Source organism: Zingiber officinale, chromosome 3B (assembly GCF_018446385.1).
Source record: "Zingiber officinale cultivar Zhangliang chromosome 3B, Zo_v1.1, whole genome shotgun sequence".
NCBI lineage: Eukaryota > Viridiplantae > Streptophyta > Magnoliopsida > Zingiberales > Zingiberaceae > Zingiber > Zingiber officinale.
Window position 1 is genome coordinate 22,302,556 of NC_055991.1, and position 20,091 is coordinate 22,322,646.

A 20,091-nucleotide genomic window follows, 5' to 3' on the forward strand; every position below is an offset into this window, starting at 1 on the left:
ATGCGGAGGACATCCGGGCGGACGATCACTAGCCAAGAAGATTATGCTAGCGGGATACTTTTGGCCGACCTTACAAATGGACGCCGCCCGGACCGTCTCTACGTGCCTTTCATGCCAGAAGTATCACAACTTCTCTCACCGACCGGCAGAGGTGATGAAAGCATCAACTGTTTCATGTCCGTTCGATCAATGGGGAATGGATATTGTGGATTCCTTTCCAATGGCGACCGGGCAGAGGAAATTTTTGCTGGTGGCGGTCGATTATTTCTCCAAATGGGTAGAAGCCGAGCCACTAGCCAGGATCACCGAACAGATGGTCAAAAAATTCATTTGGCAACACATCATCTGTAGGTTCGGTATCCCTCACCGATTGGTTTCCGACAATGGGCGGCAATTCACAGGGAAGGTGTTGGAAGATTGGTGCAAAAGCTACGGCATCGAGCAACACTTCACGTCCGTGGCTTACCCCCAAAGCAATGGTCAAGCCGAAGTAGCCAACCGGGAAATTCTCCGTATTCTGCGCGCTCGGCTCGACCACGTGGGAGGAAGTTGGCCGGATGAAGTGCCGGGCGTTTTATGGGCCATCCGGACGACTCCTAAGGAAGGAACGGGCGTTACACCTTTTCATCTGGTATACGGCGGCGAAGCGGTCATTCCGGTTGAAGTCGGCGTCGAGTCCGTCCGGGTCCAATGTTATGATGAAGGCAACGCCGAGCGGAGGAATATGGAGCTGGATTTGGTTGACGAAGAGCGGGCCAAAGCATCCGTTCGGCTGATGGCGTACCGTCAACGAATGAAGCAAAACTATAACCGGCGCGTCATTCCCCGATCATTCCAGGTCGGCGACCTTGTCTGGAAGAAAGTCAAGCCGGTCGGCGACGTCGGCAAGCTTGAAGCTCCCTGGGCAGGTCCCTTCAAAGTCATCGAAAAGCTCCGCTCAGGCGCGTATTATCTGGAGGATGAGGACGGTCGGCAGCTAGATAGGCCGTGGAACGCGAACCACCTCCAGCCTTACCGGGCAGGGTGAAAGGTGTGCCTATGTAAATCATCCTGTGTACATTTTTCGACTGAATACTTGAAATGCAGAAATGAAAAGTCAAAGAAACAAATATAAGGCATCGTCATCAAGTATCGAGGGCCCCGTACCGTCCGGACGGGGGGAATTATCCGAGCCAAAGTACTCGACGAAGCAGATCCTGAGCCGTTCGGCTAAGCGAAGTAGAAAGATGGAAGCACTTTGAGTATTCTCTGCGGAAAGGAAAGCCAAGGTCGCTCGACCTGGTAAGGAGTTAGCCTTCAAGCCCGTCTAGCCCAGACGTTAAACCGTAGAGCCGCGCCGTCCGGCTATAAATATCCGCGCCGACGAGCTCCGTCGTTAAAGATCGAGAGACGAGCCGGCGTCTATAAATAATCCGAGCGGACGAACCGACGAGCTCCGTCGTTAAAGATCGAGAGCCGCGCCGTCCGGCTATAAATATCCGCGCCGACGAGCTCCGTCGTTAAAGATCGAGAGCCGCGCCGTCCGGCTATAAATATCCGTGCCGACGAGCTCCGTCGTTAAAGATCGAGAGCCGCGCCGTCCGGCTATAAATATCCGCGCCGACGAGCTCCGTCGTTAAAGATCGAGAGACGAGCCGGCGTCTATAAATAATCCGAGCGGATGAACCGACGAGCTCCGTCGTTAAAGATCGAGAGCCGCGCCGTCCGGCTATAAATATCCGCACCGACGAGCTCCGCAAGATCGAGAGCCGCGCCGTCCGGCTATAAATATCCGCGCCGACGAGCTCCGTCGTTAAAGATCAAGAGCCGCGCCGTCCGGCTATAAATATCCGCGCCGACGAGCCCCGTCGTTAAAGATCGAGAGACGAGCCGGCGTCTATAAATAATCCGAGCGGACGAACCGACGAGCTCCGTCGTTAAAGATCGAGAGCCGCGCCGTCCGGCTATAAATATCCGTGCCGTCGAGCTCCGACGTTAAATATCGAGAGACCGACGCTAAGTTCCGCTCAGGCTCGAGGTATATAGGTTCTGATCGGCTTATGACGAGCGATTCTTACTAGCAACACAGAATGATATGCGGCCGAATGGAAGGGTGGGGAAAAAAGAATGCACCTCGAATGCCAAAGGTGTGATAGCAGACGAGTGGACAGCACAAGTATTAGCAAGGGGACAGTGCAAAAAGATAGAGTACACGAAGGGAAAGCATCTCATTAAAATTAAAACCTTAGGCCGAGTGGCCTAAGTACAAAAGGTTCATGTTCAGCCAAGCGGCGATATTACAAGAATTACTCGATGTAGTCGTAGAGGTCCCTCGGAATGTTGTTAAGGAGCTCCACCTGATCGCCGGCCGGAATATTGGTGGAATCCGGAAGAAGGCCCTTCGACTTCAGGTAGGTCATAGTGGCCTTAATGGCCAAGTCGAAAGCCGAGTACATCCGCTCGCAAATTTTCTCCGAGAACTCGGGCGATCGGATGTGGCTTTGTCGGAGAGCGGCGACTCAGCCCGGCTCGGCATCCTGGTATTCTTTGAAGGTCGCCTGGGAGCTTGTGAGGGCCTCATTCAGACATTCAATCTTCTCCGCATCGGCCGAGTGGCCTGCCTTCTCCCGGTCAAGCTGCTCCGTCAGCTCCTTTATCTTCAACTCCAAGCCCCGGGCCTCCACGTTTTTCTTCTCCAGATCGGAGATGGCTGTGTTCTTCCGAGTGGTGGCCAGAGTTATCTTTGTGTCAAGCGACTTGACTTGTCGCTCGGACTCGGCTAGGGCGTGGGCCTGGTCAGCTGTTTTCTTCTGCTCAGCAGCCAGCAGAGTTTGAGCTTTCTTTAGTTCTTTTTGCAGCTCAGAGTAGGAAGGGACTTGGGAGCCGCTCGGACCGCCCGCCGCCCGCAGTTGCCTTATCTCCTCGTCCGCCATAGCCAGGCGGCTGGCAACTGCTATCTCTTCCACCCATCTCTGAAACAAGGCGCAGTTGTTAAAAGCCGAGCGGAAATATTCAGGCAAAACTTCAAAAAACAACAAACTTACCCCCGTAGCCGCTTGCATGTGGCTGTTGGCTAGGTTCTGTAGAGGGATCAGTGCTACTCGCGCCCGAGCGTCGGCCCACATCTCGGCGAGGGGCCCTTTCAAAGTAATGGTGTGCTCGGGCGCGGTGGGCCGGTCGGCTTCTGGTAGCAACTCTTCAGTTGGAAGATGAAGAGTAACTCGTACCGTGCGACCGTGACCAGGGATAGCCCGACCGGGATCAGAAGCTGGCGCAGAAATTTGCGAATGGATGGTCGAGCGATGGACTGAATGGCGAGCAGGGGGGAGAGTGTCGACCAGAGTGGCCTCGACCGGAGTAGGCAGCTCGTCCCAGTCAGAAGGAGTCCGGTCGGACGAGATGGTCTCGGGTACAGGCGCCTTGCCTTTAGCAGCCACGGCGGCCCGGTCGAAAGGTTGGACCGCGGAGGTAGCCGAGCGCAGCGGAGTCTCCACCCGACGTCTCTTTTGCAGTGGCTATTCCTCCTCCCGAACGGACCCTTCCTCTGGGGCCGTTGGTTCCCTGGAGAGCGGCCGATTCAGCCTGGGTGCCGCTCTCTCCTTCGTGAGAACCGACCGGCTGAATACCCAGCGCCTCCATTTCCTTTGCCGCCGCGGCCTCCAGCGCCGCTGCCTTTCTCTTCAGAACGCTGGCCATCACCGAGTCCATGACGATGTCAGCTGCATGAAAAGGAGAAGAAATCAGTTAGCAATTAAAGCAAGCGCCCAAGCAAAATTCTTACCGAAGCCGGTCGGAAGTGGGGTCCGTATAGGACTCAACCCAAAAATGTACATCACTCCCTCGCGGAGAAGTTTGTTGATGTCAAGCCGCAGACCGGCTAGTACATTTGCGGCGTGAAGATAATCCGGTCAGGTCTTGAATTTCTTCAACTCGGGAGTAGGAGGTAGATTGACCTGCCACTGGGTCGGAAAGTTGGGCTGACCGTGCATGCGAATATAGAAATAATAGTCCTTCCAGTGTTTATTGGAAGTGGGTAGTTTATTGAAGAAGACCAGACCGGGCCGAGCTTGGAACATAAAGGTGCCCGGCTCGGCTTGCTTAGGATAATAGAAATAAAAGAAGACCTCCGGTCGGAGGGGAATGTTGTGAATCTTAAACAAAACGACAACGCCGCAGAGGAGACGGAAGGTATTTGGTACTAAACTTCCGAGCGGCACGCCAAAATAATTACAGACGTCTGCTATAAAGGGATGCACGGGGAACCGCAGACCGGCGGTAAATTGGTCGCGAAAGACACAGAAACCACCATGCGGCGGTCTGTGTGGCCGAGCGGCGGGACCAGCTAGACGAACTTCGATATCCTCGGGGATTTCGAAATTGTCAGCCAGAATATCAAAATCCCGTTGTTCGAAACGGGATCGCATGGTAGTATACCATGGGCCTAAGGATTGTTCTTCGGGATGAGAGGAACTGGCCATGATCCGGATAGGGGAAATCAAAAAAGGAAGTTCCAAAGACGAAGAAAGGGAATTTCAAAGACTGAAGCTAGGGGAAGAAAGGCGAATTAGATACCGGAAAGGAAGGAGGAAAGACCTAAAACCTTACTGAGGGGAGATGGATCGGGGAAAGGCGCCGGAGAGCGTCAGGGGGCAGCAACCAGATCGCCGGAGCTCCAAAGCGCAGAAAGCAGCAGCAGAGGTAATGGGGGCGTGTGAAGGTGAGAAGGAAACGAAGAGTTTTTAGGGTGAGGGCCGGGCGGCCTCCACCGTCGGATCCAGGTCACGGGAATCAAAGCATACATCTAGCCGTTTATTTCGAATTGCTTCGATCACATCGAAATATCATGCAACCGCCTCCGTACTCTGGTGGCATTGCTCCACGTGGCAGTCAATCATTCGGAGCATTTAATGAAGGTATGATCGACCTTGACGTCGAAGATTGGCGCAGAACGCGAGGAGATCCGGTGAAGGCCATCGTTGATTCATTCAAGGATATTTCCTCGGCTGACCGAGCGGAGAGTATTAGCATGGAGGAGCCGTTCGGCTAGACTCACAGTCCAGTCAGTCGGACTATTCGCCTCCTTCGACTAGACTTGAAAGGGAGGCAAGTGATCCGGTGGTAAGAGCGGGCCCCCCCTCTCTCTTGCAATGTCAACGCCGAGTGGAATTCACCGGAGTAGCCGCCCATCCGGGAGGAGTGTGGTCCGACCGGACGGACGACCATAGAAGGCCGGGCCGATGGAATCGAATACCCGGACGGGTCTGGCCGGCTCGCACTTATGGTTGGAAGGCACCCTGTCAAATCGGGGTTCCGACGCTCAGTTAAAAAGGTCATGGACCGAGCTGACCTTTTGACCGACCACAGTCATAAAGCACCCCTGTTTATTAGTCTCCACAAAGCACAAGTAAACCACTGCGGATGTCCGGCCGGATGTTGAGGGAGTTGTCCGCCGGACGCTAGATCTGAAGCAAAGGGGAAAAGGACAAGGGAGGTCTTTTCTGACAGCAGGTATGTTTTACGTGTAGGCCATGCTCCAAATCTTGTGACAGGGGATTCTGCTGTCCCATCGAGGACATGCTTTGACTGTAGCGGTATGGGTCAGGTGAGCTTTCTGACAACTGCATACCGAGGAAAGGACAGAGGACACATATGCACCTCGGTATGCGTGCCCTAACCCTTCACAACTCTATATAAAGAGCCTCAGACTTCGCCGGAGGTACGCATTCAGAGACTTTGGAAGCCACTTCGTTCATCGTAGCTTACCTGACTTGAGCGTCGGAGGGTCGCCGCCGGGAACCCCTTCCCGGCTCGACTTCTGTGCAGGCTAGCCGGAGCGTCGCGCCACCAGTGGGAGGTCTATATCAACGAGCCGAAGAGCGCCACATGCCCAGCGTCTGTTGACTTCTGGTTCGGACAGGATCAGAAGGTTTATTTAAACTCAATGTAGAAAATGCTACCTTAAATAAATCTACTGATATTGGTTGTTCATATAACATTTAGTCTTATGATATATGACATGACAGATTAGAACATGTCAATTTTAATATCGTAAAAAGGATGATGAATCTAGACATGATTCCTAAGCATGCTATAAATGATAAGAAAAAATGTGAAGTTTGTGTGCAATATAAACAACCCCGTAAACCCTTCAAATCAGTTGATAGAAGTTCTGATATTTTAGAATTGATTCATACTGACTGTTGTGAGTTTAACGGTATAATAACGAGAGATCATAAAAGATATTTCATTACCTTAATTGATGATCACTTTCGTTATTGTTATGTTTATTTGCTGAAAACTAAGGATGAAGCTTTAGATAAATTTATGGTTTTTAAATCTGATGCTGAGAATCAAACAAATAAATATATTAAGAGGTTAAGATCTAATAGGGGTGGAGAGTTTACCTCGAACCTGTTTCAAAAATTTTGTCAAGATACAGGTATAATTCACGAGGTAACTGCTCCATATAGCCCTCAATCCAACGATATAGCATAACAAAAAAATCGAACCCTTGAAGGTATGATTAATTCCATGTTAGGCAGTTCTGGGTTACCCAACTTCATGTGGGGGAGGCTTTATACACTGCATGTCATGTGTTAAATAGAGTCCCCATGAAGTCAAGGGATAAAAATTCATATGAGCTTTGGAAAGACCGGAGGACAAGTTTGAAATACCTTAAAGTATGGGGGTGCCTTGCAAAGGTACTAGTACCTGAACACAGAAGAAAAAAAACTTGGTCCAAAGACCGTAGATGGTATTTTCTTGGGTTATGCTCAAAATAGTATTGCATATAGGTTTTTGATTATTAAATCAGAAATTTCTGGAATAGATGCAAATACTATTGTAGAACTTCGCGATGCTATATTTTTTGAGGATATATTTCCTATGAAGACGAGAACACCTCAGTCTATATCTGGTATTCCTACTAGAAATAAGCATGCTTCCGTAGATGTCCCATTATCCATAGTAGGTACACCTTCCTCAAGTCACTCTAGACTAGATGAATCTAGTAAGTATACAGAACTGAGAAGGAGCAAGAGGCAACGTGTCTCTACGGATTTAGGCCCGGACTTTATCACCTCTAATATAGAAGGTGACCTTGTGACATATAGAGATGCTATGACTTCTCCTGAAACTAAGCACTGGAAAGAGGCCATTAAAAGTGAAACGGATTCTATTATCTCTAATGCTACTTAGGAGTTGGTAGATTTACCTCCTGGGTGTACCACTATAGGATGTAAATGAGTGTTTAAGAGAAAACTAAAACCTAATGGGTCAGTAGATAAATTCAAATCCCGCCTAGTTGCTAAGGGATTCAAACAGAAAGAAGGGAATGACTATTTTGACACTTATTCTCTTGTTACCATAATTACTACAATCCGAGTGTTAATAGCATTGGCATCCATATATCATCTTGAGGTCCATCAAATGGATGTCAAAACGGCATTCCTTAATGGAGGTCTTGAAGAAAAGATATATATGGATCAGCCTAAGGGACATGTAGTTTCTGGAAATGAGAATAAAGTCTGTAGGTTAATCAAATCTCTTTATGGTTTGAAGCAAGCCCCAAAGCAGTGGCACGAAAAATTTGATAGAGCTATACTATCGTTTGACTTTGAAATGAATGACTCTGATAAATGTGTGTATGCTAAAATGAAAGGTGATAATTGTATTATCTTATGTTTATATGTAGATGATATCCTACTTTTTGGTTCTAACCTTTCTATTATTAATGAGACTAAGGTCCTCTTAAGTGGTAAGTTTGATATGAAGGATATGGGTTGTGCTGACATGATTTTAGGGTTGAAGTTGACTCATTCAACTGATGGAATAGCAATTTCTCAGTCACTCTATGTTGAGAGAGTATTAGAGAAATATGGCTATAGTCAAGTTAAATCTGTCGTCACACCCTATGATCCATCAAAAACTCTCCACAAGAATAAGAGTGGTGTGACAGTGTGTCAATTAAGATACTCACAAATAATAGGTAGTCTAATGTATTTAGCAAATTGTTCTAGACATGATATTTCTTTTGTTATAACAAAATTGAGTAGGTTTACTAGCTGTCTGGACAGAACGCATTGGGATGCATTAGACAGAGTACTCAGATACCTAAGAGGCATTATATCATTGGGCTTGTGGTATGGGAGATTCCCTGTAGTCCTGGAGGGATATAGTGATGTTAGTTGGATAGCTGACACTGCTGAGTGTAAAGGCGTTACTGGTTATGTCTTTATACCTGGAGGCGGTGCAGTTGCTTAGAGGTCTGTTAAACATACAATTATAACTCATTCTACCTCTGAGGCAGAGTTGTGTGCTTTGGATACCACAGTAACTGAAGCTGATTGGCTTAAGGGTCTTCTTTCTGAAATTCCCTTGATGATGAAGTCAATACCTTCTATTTCAGTACATTGTGATAATCAAACAACAATAGCTCAAATTAGAAGCTCCAAGTATAACCAGAAACAGAAGAGACATGTACGAATAAGATTGAAGTCTATTCGTGAGCTAGTGTCTCTTGGAGTGGTGTCATTGGACTTTGTAAGTTCAAAGGATAATATTGCTGATCCACTTACTAAAGGACTTGATTATGAGAAAATCAAGAGATCCAGTAAGGGAATGGGACTGAGGCCTATCCTGGTTTCATCTATAGCAGCAACCCAACCTATCTGATTGGAGATCCCAAGAAGTAGGTTCAATGTGGTATAAACAAGTTATAAGGGTGAACCGTAAGCATCAAACTGATTGAGATGTAATCTCATAGTCTCTTCCCTGGATAGATGCTTGACTGCTAATAAGGATGAGCTTAGGAGCTCTTAATGAGTTCAAGTTCTTAATGACAGGATGCTCGCAGTACATCCTTGGAGAACTCACCTATGTAAGTGTAACTGTGGGGCCGCAGTGTGGGGGGTCTAGGCAACTCTCCTTAGCACTTATGAAACAAGATTCGGTGGCATGGCTGTAATGCACCAACCCAGAAGGATTCAACCGTCGCCCGTGATGAGTTGTTACCAATTGATTTTCACATATAAAAGGTTTAAGTTCAAGACTGAGTTCTCTTCAAACCTATGTGAATAAGATTTGTGTACTTAGGTGAAAATTTAAACCGAAAGGTATTTTCACTAAAAGCTCATTGAAACCAAGCCTCAGAACATATCTTTATTTTCAACCAAAATAATTTGAATTAGTGGAGGATGTTGTGTTCTGTGTTTTAATTCAAATTATTTTTCTTGTTTTTTGTTGTTGTTCTGGTAATGCATATGTGTATGCATTTAGTCCCACATTACTAAGCTAAGAAGGTTGGAAGACCTTATATATGGAGTTCTTCCATCCTTGCTTAGCAAAGTTAAGGGGACATACACGCATGCGTGGGTCGAGCCCAAATCAGGCGGGTTCGGAGGTTCGAGCCGGATATCCATAAACCGAGCGCGATGCACGTGATCATCGCGCGCAGGGGGGGTGCAAATCCCCAGCTCGTGGGCCTCACGTTTGCAGACGGCCTGGTTTGGTTTGGTTCTGTCTCGCGTGTGAGAGAACCGACCGACGCTTTGGTTGGTTCGCTGGCGAAGCAGTGCTTCAAAGTGAATAAATGTTGCGCCTCCATTCGTGGTTCACGTACTCAAGTAGTCTGCTTTCTCCTACTTCCCTTCCCTCTCTGTGTGTGTGCGCGCTGTCTTCTTTTCCGAAAGTTTTCCTTGTCTTGAGGCTTGGTGTTCCGCGATCTGAGGTTGGGTCCGGGGTGCAACATTCATCTTGGAGTGCACCTACGGACGACGCGAGTGGTTGTCGGATCTTGAGAGAATTTTGCCGGAGAGCCTTTGCACCGTGGGCGGCAATATATTCACTAAAGACAGTTGGCACGCCGACGCTTCAACCGGAGAATAACAATTTTTGGACCTTATTCTTTTATTTACCTGTTTATTGCATGCTTGCTATTTTGGTGTAAATATATTACTGTGTTAGTGCTCTTTCGCAACAACAGTACCATCACAGAGCAACAACCAACTCCAACTCATTGAATTTTGGAGTTTGCTTAGAGGTTGATGCCTTCCAGATGTGAAGATAATTTTAGGGCACACTCAATGGAAGGAAGGTGCTCAAGTAGAGGAATAAGAGTTGGTAGATGGTGTTGACATAAAACTATTCAGTCTTAAAGCACTACTGTCATCTCCAAGCAACTTAGAGCTGTTGGAGTTAAACTTAAAGAAATTAAGCAAATGATTTATATATAGAGAGAGAATCCACATCAATTATCATATCCAAAAATTTTATCTTAAATATTGGATAATAACTAAAAATTTTTACAACGACTATCTTATCCATTTTCTAAATTTTACATTTATGAATAGTACTTCTCTAAATTTAGGAAATGATTTAATTCCATAAATATCATAGAGGAGAGAAAAAAATAAGAAAGTTCACATAATACTATAATGAAAAATGAATATCCAAATTTAATAAAGTATTTTTTTTATCTTAAATTATGTATTTTAGTTAAAGAAATTGGTGTGGATGCTCTTAGAGTATATTCATAGATTATGTAAAAGAAGATAAATCATAGAAAATTGACTAAAGGGTGGAAGAAATTTTTTCTCCACGAATATGTATTCGTTAGGAATTGATCTCTTTTCTCATTGTAGTAAATCCCATGGGGACTATTTTATCTCATGATTCTTATGATATACGTGAAAAAAGATAGATAAATTGAACTTATTGCCCCCAATAGAGATGTAAATTAGGTTAGATTGTTCCCAACCCAACTTGGCCTAGCTCAATTTGGATTGTGTCGAACATAATCAACCCATAAAATGAACAGGTCAGCCTCTATATATATATATAAACTATTTTATTTAAAAAACTATTTTTACTCTTATATTTCTCTATTTTTGTTTATAATTTATTTTTTTGGATAAATAAATAAATCATGCATAGAGTAGATAGTTTGGGACCAATTGAGCATAGACCGAAAAAGTCCATATCAAGCATATGTTGAATAGTTGTCACACTGTAATGTTGTGTCTAATTTAACAGATATGAAAATGTATCGACCCAGTCTAATCCGTTTTGATATTCCTAATTCTCGGCATGTTTACCTTTAAATTTTCGGTAAATTACGGATTCACTTATCTAAAGTTTTGATATATCCAAATCATATATACCGTATGGCCATCTACACCTTAATATTTTGAATTGATTACTACGGTATAACAATTGATTCGATATAGTGTTTATCAACACAGTTTGTCTCAAATTTATTGATATACTATATCAATTAGGGATGATCGTGAATCAGATTGATTCAGTTATTGGGATATAAAATTATCTGACTATACTAAATCAAATAATGCAATATTAGAATCCTAAATCCGATCCTATATCCGACGATTTTTTTTATCAGATATCTGGTGATTTGTCAGTTATTTGGATATCTGACCCTATATCCAATTAAATATTAAATATAAATATAAACATAATAAAAAATAAAATATTTTAAAAGGATAATAGACATTACTCATTACACGTTGTAGCCACTTTTACGAATAATTTATTGTATTTACTTAAATAAACAAGATAATTAATGGATCATTCACATTATTAAGTTTAATATATGTGTTTATTATGGAGTTATGGGATATGAAACAAGAGAGCAGATCTTCTGGACCTCTTTTTTATGGACCAGGAGATGGGCCACTCTCAATTTTGGTCGGATCGTGATCACGATCCATTCAAAATTGGTTGCGATCCCTTCCTGGGTTCATCGTCCCCTCCAGGTTATAGTTTAGTTTGGAGAGGGCGCGCGGAGGCCGCCTGAAGGCCACCCCCCGCTCAACGCCAGTAGTCTGACCACTTGCCCATCATCGGCGGCCTTTGGGTGGCCTCCGACCACCCGCTCCGAACCAAACTATAACCTGGAGGAGATGATGAATCCAGGAAGGGATCGCAACCAATTTTGGCCGGATCATGATCTGACCAAAATTAGGAGTGGTCCATCCTTTAGTCCACAAAAAAGGGGACCAGGAGATCTGGACATATGAAACAATGGGTTGAAGAAGGAGATTATGGATTAATGGAGGAGACATAAGATGAGAACGAGTTCGAATCTTGGAAAGTTGTTGCTTTATAACCAAAAGGTCACGGGTTCGAATCCTAAAAATAGCCTCTTGCCAAAAGTAGAGTAAGGCAACGTACAATGAATCCTTCCCCAGGACCTCGCATGGTAGGAGTTTTGTGCACCGGACTATTTTTTTTTACATGAGATGAGAATGAGTCCTTGGATGTTACTGAAAGTTCTTTGTTAAACTTAAGCCGCATGAATTCTAAAACATAAAGAACTCACATATAGGAAATACAATAACAAGAAGATCTAGTTCATCAATTAAACATGGCATAATAAAGTAAACAAACATAAGGAACTTGATTGAAGAGCCATCCTTGTCTCCAGCGTCGTCTAGAAATAATCCAGATGGAAGAAGATACAATGGAAAGAAAAGGAAGGTCTTCCAAGGGGCTTATGGGTGGCGACGCCGAAAAGCTTTAGGTCAATGGGGAACCAAAAGCTCTGTTAAGATATCCCTAAACCCTTGGGGACCAACTTTATATATAGTGGGCATCTATTATCAGACCATCGATAATAATAGATATGGGACTATAAGTCCATATATATACTGAACATCTATTATCAAAATATAGATGATAATAGATGTGGGACTAAAGGTTCTACACATATGAGATCCACATCCAATTACCCGAAACCCGCTAGACATAAGTTAGATCACTGTAAAGGTTTCGGATTGTATTCACATGTGCAACTTACAACTAAGCCCACTTAATAGGGATAATTATATCCAACAATCTCCCACTTGGGCTATATGTGAGTTGTATGTGGAATACAAGTAAAACTTTAGTTGATATCAAACTTTATTGGTATAGAATACCCCTGTAAATAATCTGGTCCATTAACTTCAGTGGTATAGAACTAAAGAGGTCATAACTACTGTATATGATCGTAACAAGTTCCAACAATAATCACAATACCAATGTCATTAATGACATAGATCAAGATGTGGATGTGTAGAGTGGAAATTACATAAAATGTGATTAATACATATCAATTTCCAACTAGTCCTAAGATGATCTCAAAAGAGGTTAGATCATATTTGCAAAATACTTTATGCTAAACTGCAATAGCAAATCATTATCCAAGCTGTATGATTCCAAATGGAATTTATATCATATTTACAAACACCAAATGCTAAACAACAATAGTAAATAATGATATCATAGTCAGAGTGTCAAACAAACATATAAATTCCCATTAATATTTTGAACTTTAAGTACGTACAATAATCAAAACAAATGTTTGTCTTTATTAATCAACATAGAACAATAAATACAAACTCCTACTAGATGAGTTCTTCTTCCATAAGAAGGACTCTCATATCCACAACATGCGTATGAAACACCTTAAGAACCAAGCCTTTGGTGAGTGGATCGGTCAACATGAAATATGTGCTGATGTGCTCTATCATAATCTGACAACTCTGAACTCTTCCTTTAACCGCTAGAAACTTGACGTCGATGTGTTTAGACTTCGATGAACTATGGTTGTTCTTGGCATAAAGTTCTGCAGTTTTATTATCACAGTAGATCCTCAATGGCCTAGCAATGCCATCAACTATCTGTAATGCTGTGATGAAGTTCCGCATCCAAATCCCATGATTAAATGCTTTATAACATGCTACCAACTCTGCCTCCATAGTAGAAGTGGCTACTAGCGTTTGCTTGACGCTCTTCCAAGATATAGCCTGTCACGCCCCAAAGGAGTCCCTGTCCGAAGAAATTTCGGCAGCATCTCTCCTGTACGGGTGACAATCTGAAGCATTACTACATACAAAATATACCTCAGCCACACTCGGCTGGAATATATATACAAAATATAAACAACATAACACGCAGTTTAATATACTCAGCCTACCCGGTTGGATAAAAATGAAATAAACCACGCAGTTTAATAAGCCTACACGGCTAAATCTAAAACACACAGCAGCGGAAGACATAAAACGCTACGAACGTAAAACCAACAACGACACTAACAAAAATACCTGTCATCACAGACTTGACCCAAAATTCACATCGACTTATTGAAAAACAGAATACACAAAAATCAATATACCACCCCAAATGATAACAAAACCAAAACGAAAACTATCCTCGAGTGTGACGTAGGACCCAGGACTGGCAGCCAGCATCTCTCCAAGCATCCCTGACTCATCTATCTGTTACCTGGCGAAAGAAAATCAATTTGCGAGGTGGTGAGTATTGGAACTCAACGGGTAAGGAAAGAGATAGTGCATGAACATAACATATAACTAGAAAGTGAGCCAAGAGTATACAGTCTCATAAAAGAAATAGCAAATACTAAAATAGGACCATAATGAATGCTCATACCTGAAACCATATCCTAGGCTAGGTATAGAAGTTCAGAAAATAGTACTAATCTGCTACAGTACTGCTCATAGCTACAGAGGTAACATGTAAGGCATATACAAACTTCCAATAAGTAAACCAAGGACTAGACCCCTACAACGAGGGTATATCTCATCATAAGCAAGCATGGCAGCATAAGTGAGCAACAGCAGTAAGAAAACAAATATAATAACAACGTATACACGGATGGTCACTCCCGCCCACCTCTCCGCACCATGACCCCAGATGGTCGAGAGGCCGGGTCAGTCTACCACTCACACAAGTGGCCGAGGGGACAGTTGCGTAGTAGCTAACTAGCTACATCTGCGACGGGTCCCTCGTACTCACCGCCACTCACACGGTGGTAGGAGTCTGACGACAGACAAGCGATCGACTCCGCCTACCACTCTCTCGGTGGGCGGGGATCGACGTCGTGCGATGACGTGATCACGAGCAATCTGATCGTCATATATATAAGCAAAACAGCGTACTCGATACTGATGCGTAAACAAACAATAGTTAAAGCATGCAAATATGATATTTAGTATCTGTTGGAGTGTATACTGAAAGCCTAAGCTTTGTAAACATTCATTATGAATAAAAAATCACATTTGGTCAAATTGTCTACATTTAGTTGTAGTTGTTCAATTAATTTATATTGTAGATAACATAGTATGTGGTGTCGCAATTATAAACAGTTGCTCACGACTAAGATGGATAGGAACAAACCATTGAAATAGTCGTAGTGTAATTAGGTATTAGTTTATCTTGACTATATAATTACACTAGTACACTCAGAGTGTATTGAGTAGGACCATTTGAGGTCGTTTCTTTTATACTGACTTTATAAAGGAACAAAGACCTCAGTTATTATGGAAGTGTGTGCTCTTAATCCTAATATAATAACAAGCACATATATTTGATATTTATTTCTTTAATTTATCAATGGGTGAGATTTAGTTCGATGAATCAATAAGCCCGATAAGTTGGGAAATGGTATCACTTATAGTGTGTGTTGTTGATTATAGAAGGAAACTGTGTCCTAGAGATACTAGGTTGATAATGTCCTCAAGAGGAGCTCATAAGGATTGTCATGTTAAACCCTGCAGGTGGACTTAGTCCGACATGATGATAAGGTTGAGTGGTACTACTCTTGGACTAAGATATTAATTAAATGAGTTGTCAGTAACTCACTTAATTAGTGGACATTTGTTATCTTAAACACAGGGAGACTAACACACTCATAATAAGAAGGAGCCCAAAATATAATTTGGGATTGGTGCGGTAGTTCAATAATAGTTCTCTAGTGGAATGAATTATTATTGATAAAATTAAGTTGTGTGTTCGGGGCGAACACGGGATGCTTAATTTTATCGGGAGACCAAAACCAATTCCTCCTCTCGGTCCCTATCGTAGCCTCTTATTTATAGAGTATTATACCCACCTATACCCACTTTCTATACCCAATAATAGGGGGGGATCAAGCTAGGGCCGGCCTAGGTATAAATTGGGTGGCCGGCCCTAGCTTGAACCCAAGCTAGTAGGGCCAAATTAAATTTAAAAGAATTTTAATTTTAATTTTATTATGTGGAAGAAATAATTTATTAAAGAGAATTAAAATTAAAATATCTCTCTGTAAAAGATCTATAAAGATTAAAGAAAGAGATTAGATCTCTTTCCTTATTTTAAATTGGTGAGATATTTTATTTCTCTTTAAAATTATCCACGTGTTGATAAAATTAAAATTATAAAAATTTCTTTTATCAACCATGAAGAGATTTTAAAGAGAAATTTTAATTTTAAAATTTAGGAAACAATTAGGAAGTTTTAATTGTTGATTAAAACTTGTCTAATTTATCTCTTTTAATGTGCCATTAGAGATTAATTGGGAAATTTTATTTTATTTTCTCAATTAAATCATGATCGAGGAATTAAGGAAATTTTATTGTAATTAAATTTCCTAATTTACCCCAAAGGAATATAAAAGAAGGGGTGAGGTGCCTTCATGAAAGACAACCTCTATTATTTCTCTCCTCTTTATTCCTTGGGTGTCCAACCATCCTCTTCCTCTCTCCCTCTTTGTGGTGGCGAAACCTCAAAGGCTTGGAGCTCTTGTGGCGGTAGGATACTACTTGGAGAAGAAGAAGAAGAAGAAGGAGAGAAAGCTAGCATCTCTTGGAGCTTGGTTGGTGTTTTGTTCTTCATCCTTGGTTAAGCTTTTTGTGGCCGAACCTAGCTAGGAGGAGAAGAAGGTAGTTGATGGTTTCTCATCTCGGAAGATCGTTGCCCACACAACGTCTGAGGTTAGAAGAGGAATACGGTAGAAGATCAAGAGGTCTTTCTAAAAGGTATAACTAGTAATTTTTCTTTCTGCATCATACTAGTTATTTTTGGAAATAATACCAAATACAAGAGGCTTACGATTCTAGAATTTCGAATATGTTTTTCGATGTTGTGTTCTTTTGTTTTTTCTTTTCCTTGTGATTTGATTGTTCTTTTCGGTTAACCTAAAGTTATTTTAGGAAATTAAAATTAGCTTTCTATAAAAGGTGTTGTCTTGTCGGTGGTGGTTGCTCCCATATCCAAGAAGGTCATGTGTCTCGCCACGTCAGTACTGGGAACCGATTATGAAAATTAATATTTAATGGAATTAATAACTTAAGGTGATTTGGGTCGAACGTGTTAAGTTCCGCAGGAGATCCAAGTCAAAACCTAAAAGAACAAATAGATTAAGTTTTGGATCAAACGTGTTAAGTTCCACAGGCGATCCAAAATTTAATTTAAAAGAACACATGGTAGCTAGGAAAAGGTTCAGACCTTTGTACAAAATTTTTGTATAGTGGAACCTCTAGGCTTTCCGAGTAGCAACCAACAGTATCTGCTACTGATCATGGACAACAACAAGAGACTGTATAAATATGGAACGAATTTCTCAAAGATTGCGTGGAAGTATCAAGCGCAAGAAACTAAGAGTGAAGTCAAGGTAAAATAGTCTTTATCCAAAAATAGTTCATGCACTAAGTTCAAAGAACTATAGAATCAAAGTAAGAAGTACCCGCCTTTTTCTGTTAATCGTGCTAAACTAGCTCACGTCAAAGTGCTCGTCTCGAATCAACGTCCTGTAAATTATATATTATACAATTTAGCTAACAAATAAGCAATAAGTGACTAGACCTAAAGATCCAAACCCTCAGGAAAAAAAAACCTATTCAAACTGATCATTAATTATCCTCAATTAATTATTAGCTTCCACAACTCTTATCCATGAACCCTTAATTACAATCTATTCAATTATGCCAATAAGGAACCGTACGAATCCAACCCATCACCACTAATCACAATATTAATCTAATATTCCCAATGCTATCATGTATTCCTCTAAATCAATTAATCACAAACGAACCAAACCTCTACCGAAAATAAAATCGAATCTCATCCCTAATCCAAATCCAATTAGGAAACTACATTTTAACTATATTCAATAATCCAACATTTCTTTTACACCAAATCTCCTTGAAATACTTCCAAATTTGTCGAAAATTACTACAACCAACACTAGAGATCAAAACTCGATGTTTAACCATTTTAATCACCACAAATCTGTCTGAAATGTCACAGCCAATACAAGGTAACAAAACTCGATGAATAGCCCGTCCCAATCAAGCAACTCTATCTGAAACTTCGAAATCACTAAGGAAAAGCCAGAACCATCTTGGGAATGCATTAAAACTAACTGAATTTGCCCCAAAAACTGTCGATGCCCACAGTAACCAAAAACAACATTGGATCAAATCCCCCACTTCCCAAAACCCATAACTAGAGAGATTATACCTGCTGGATCAATTAGGGCACAGATGTGTTGGCAGCAGGGCTCTGTTTGGGCTGATCTAGAGTCAACCAAAACTTGTGTGGCACAGCGGAGGTGGAAGCAACTAGCTGGGGCCAACCTAGGGTTCGACTGTCACCGGGATGAGCAACACCGGCGCAATCGGGTGTTGAGGCGGCTGTGGTGCTCGCGTGAGGATAAGATCGCCGGCTGTGATGGCTCGAGAAAGGAGGTCGCCGGCTGCTGTGTGCTCGCGTGCGAGGAAGAGAGCTTGGGGACGAAAGGGGTTGGCCGGAACTAAGAGAGAAGAAGGGAGAGGCGACTGTGGCTTCAGTGCTAGGGCACGGGAGCTCGCGAGAGGGAGGGGGGGAAGGATGGGTCGGCGGCGATGAAGAGGAGTTGGGAGAGGGAGGGGCGGCGGTGAGATCTCAGCGACAAAGAGGAAGAGGGAGGAAGGGAATCGACATTTTTCATATGGTTAGGGCACGGTAATAGTACTAGGTATATATATAATTTTGAACTTAGGGTTAGGTAAATTAAAACTTAAGTTTATTCCTCAATCAACTCCTATTTTAGGGATCTCTAAACAGACTTTTTCTCGAGCCCATAAATGCATCCTCTTAAAATACGTTGTACGTGCTCCGATTAATTCCAGAAAAATTTCTAAAAATTCCAATAAAATTATTTGTCAAATAACTCTATTTTTAATTATTATTTTATTGCCGTATTTTACATAGCCCCTCCAGCAAGCATGAAAATATAGCCCGAAGTAGATCTTTTGCTATCCAAGCATCCAACAAAATCGGAGTCTGAATATCCAATCACCTCCAGATGATCTGATCTCCAATACATGAGCATATATTCTTTAGTTTTTTGCAAATACCGCATCACTCTCTTTACCACTTTCCAGTGTGATGGTCCTGAGTTACTTACATTTCTGCCTAACATCCCAACCACTGCAAGAAAACAAGGCTTCAGAAACGGATTTTTAAAACGAAAATAAAATCTGTTTCAGATTTATATAAATCAGAGACAGATTTAATATGAAATTATTAATCCGTTTCATTTAGTAAATTGTATATTTTTTTTGAAAAAATTAAGACAGAATTTAAAATAAATTTGAAACGAAATTACATATAAATTTTTATAAACAAAAATAAATATGAATTATAAATAGAATTTGAGACTGTATAATATCTGTGATAAATTTTGTTTATAAATTAATTAAAAGTTAAAATGAAAATAAAATATATTTCAGATTTATATAAAGTAGAGACAGATTTAATACGGAATTATTAATCCGTTTCATTTTAGTAAATTATATATTTTTTTAAAAAAAAATTAAGACAGAATTTAAAACAAATTTGAAATGAAATTACATGTAAATTTTTATAAACAAAAATAAATATGAATTATAAAAAGAATTTGAGATTGTATAATTTCTATGACAAATTTCGTTTATAAATTAATTAAAAGTTAAAACGAAAATAAAATTTATTTCAAATTTATATAAATCAGACACAGATTTGTTACATAATAATTAATTTATTTAACTTTAATGAAATATAATATTTGAAAAGAAATTTAAAATAAATTTTGATACGAAGCTATATTGTATAAATTTTATTAAAAAAAATAAATATGGATTATAAACGGAATTTGTGACCGTTTAAACATTTAATGAAAATTTTAAACGAAAATAAAATCTATTTTATATTTATATAAATTAGAGACACAAAATTGTAAATATGTTCACTTTGATAAAATATAATATATGAAAAAACTTTAAGAAAGAATTTAAACCAAATTTAATATGAAAT

The 20,091-nt window shown here is 41.4% G+C and overlaps 1 long non-coding RNA gene across 1 annotated transcript; it reads right to left on the bottom strand.

Annotated features, from left to right (window-relative positions):
- Positions 1-17,522: 17,522 nt before the first annotated feature.
- Positions 17,523-18,745, bottom strand: LOC121968135. The gene is made up of 2 exons (XR_006107949.1): positions 18,277-18,745; positions 17,523-17,564 (listed from the first exon to the last, which is right to left on the bottom strand). It is a non-coding gene; the product is annotated as an uncharacterized LOC121968135 (long non-coding RNA).
- Positions 18,746-20,091: the final 1,346 nt, after the last annotated feature.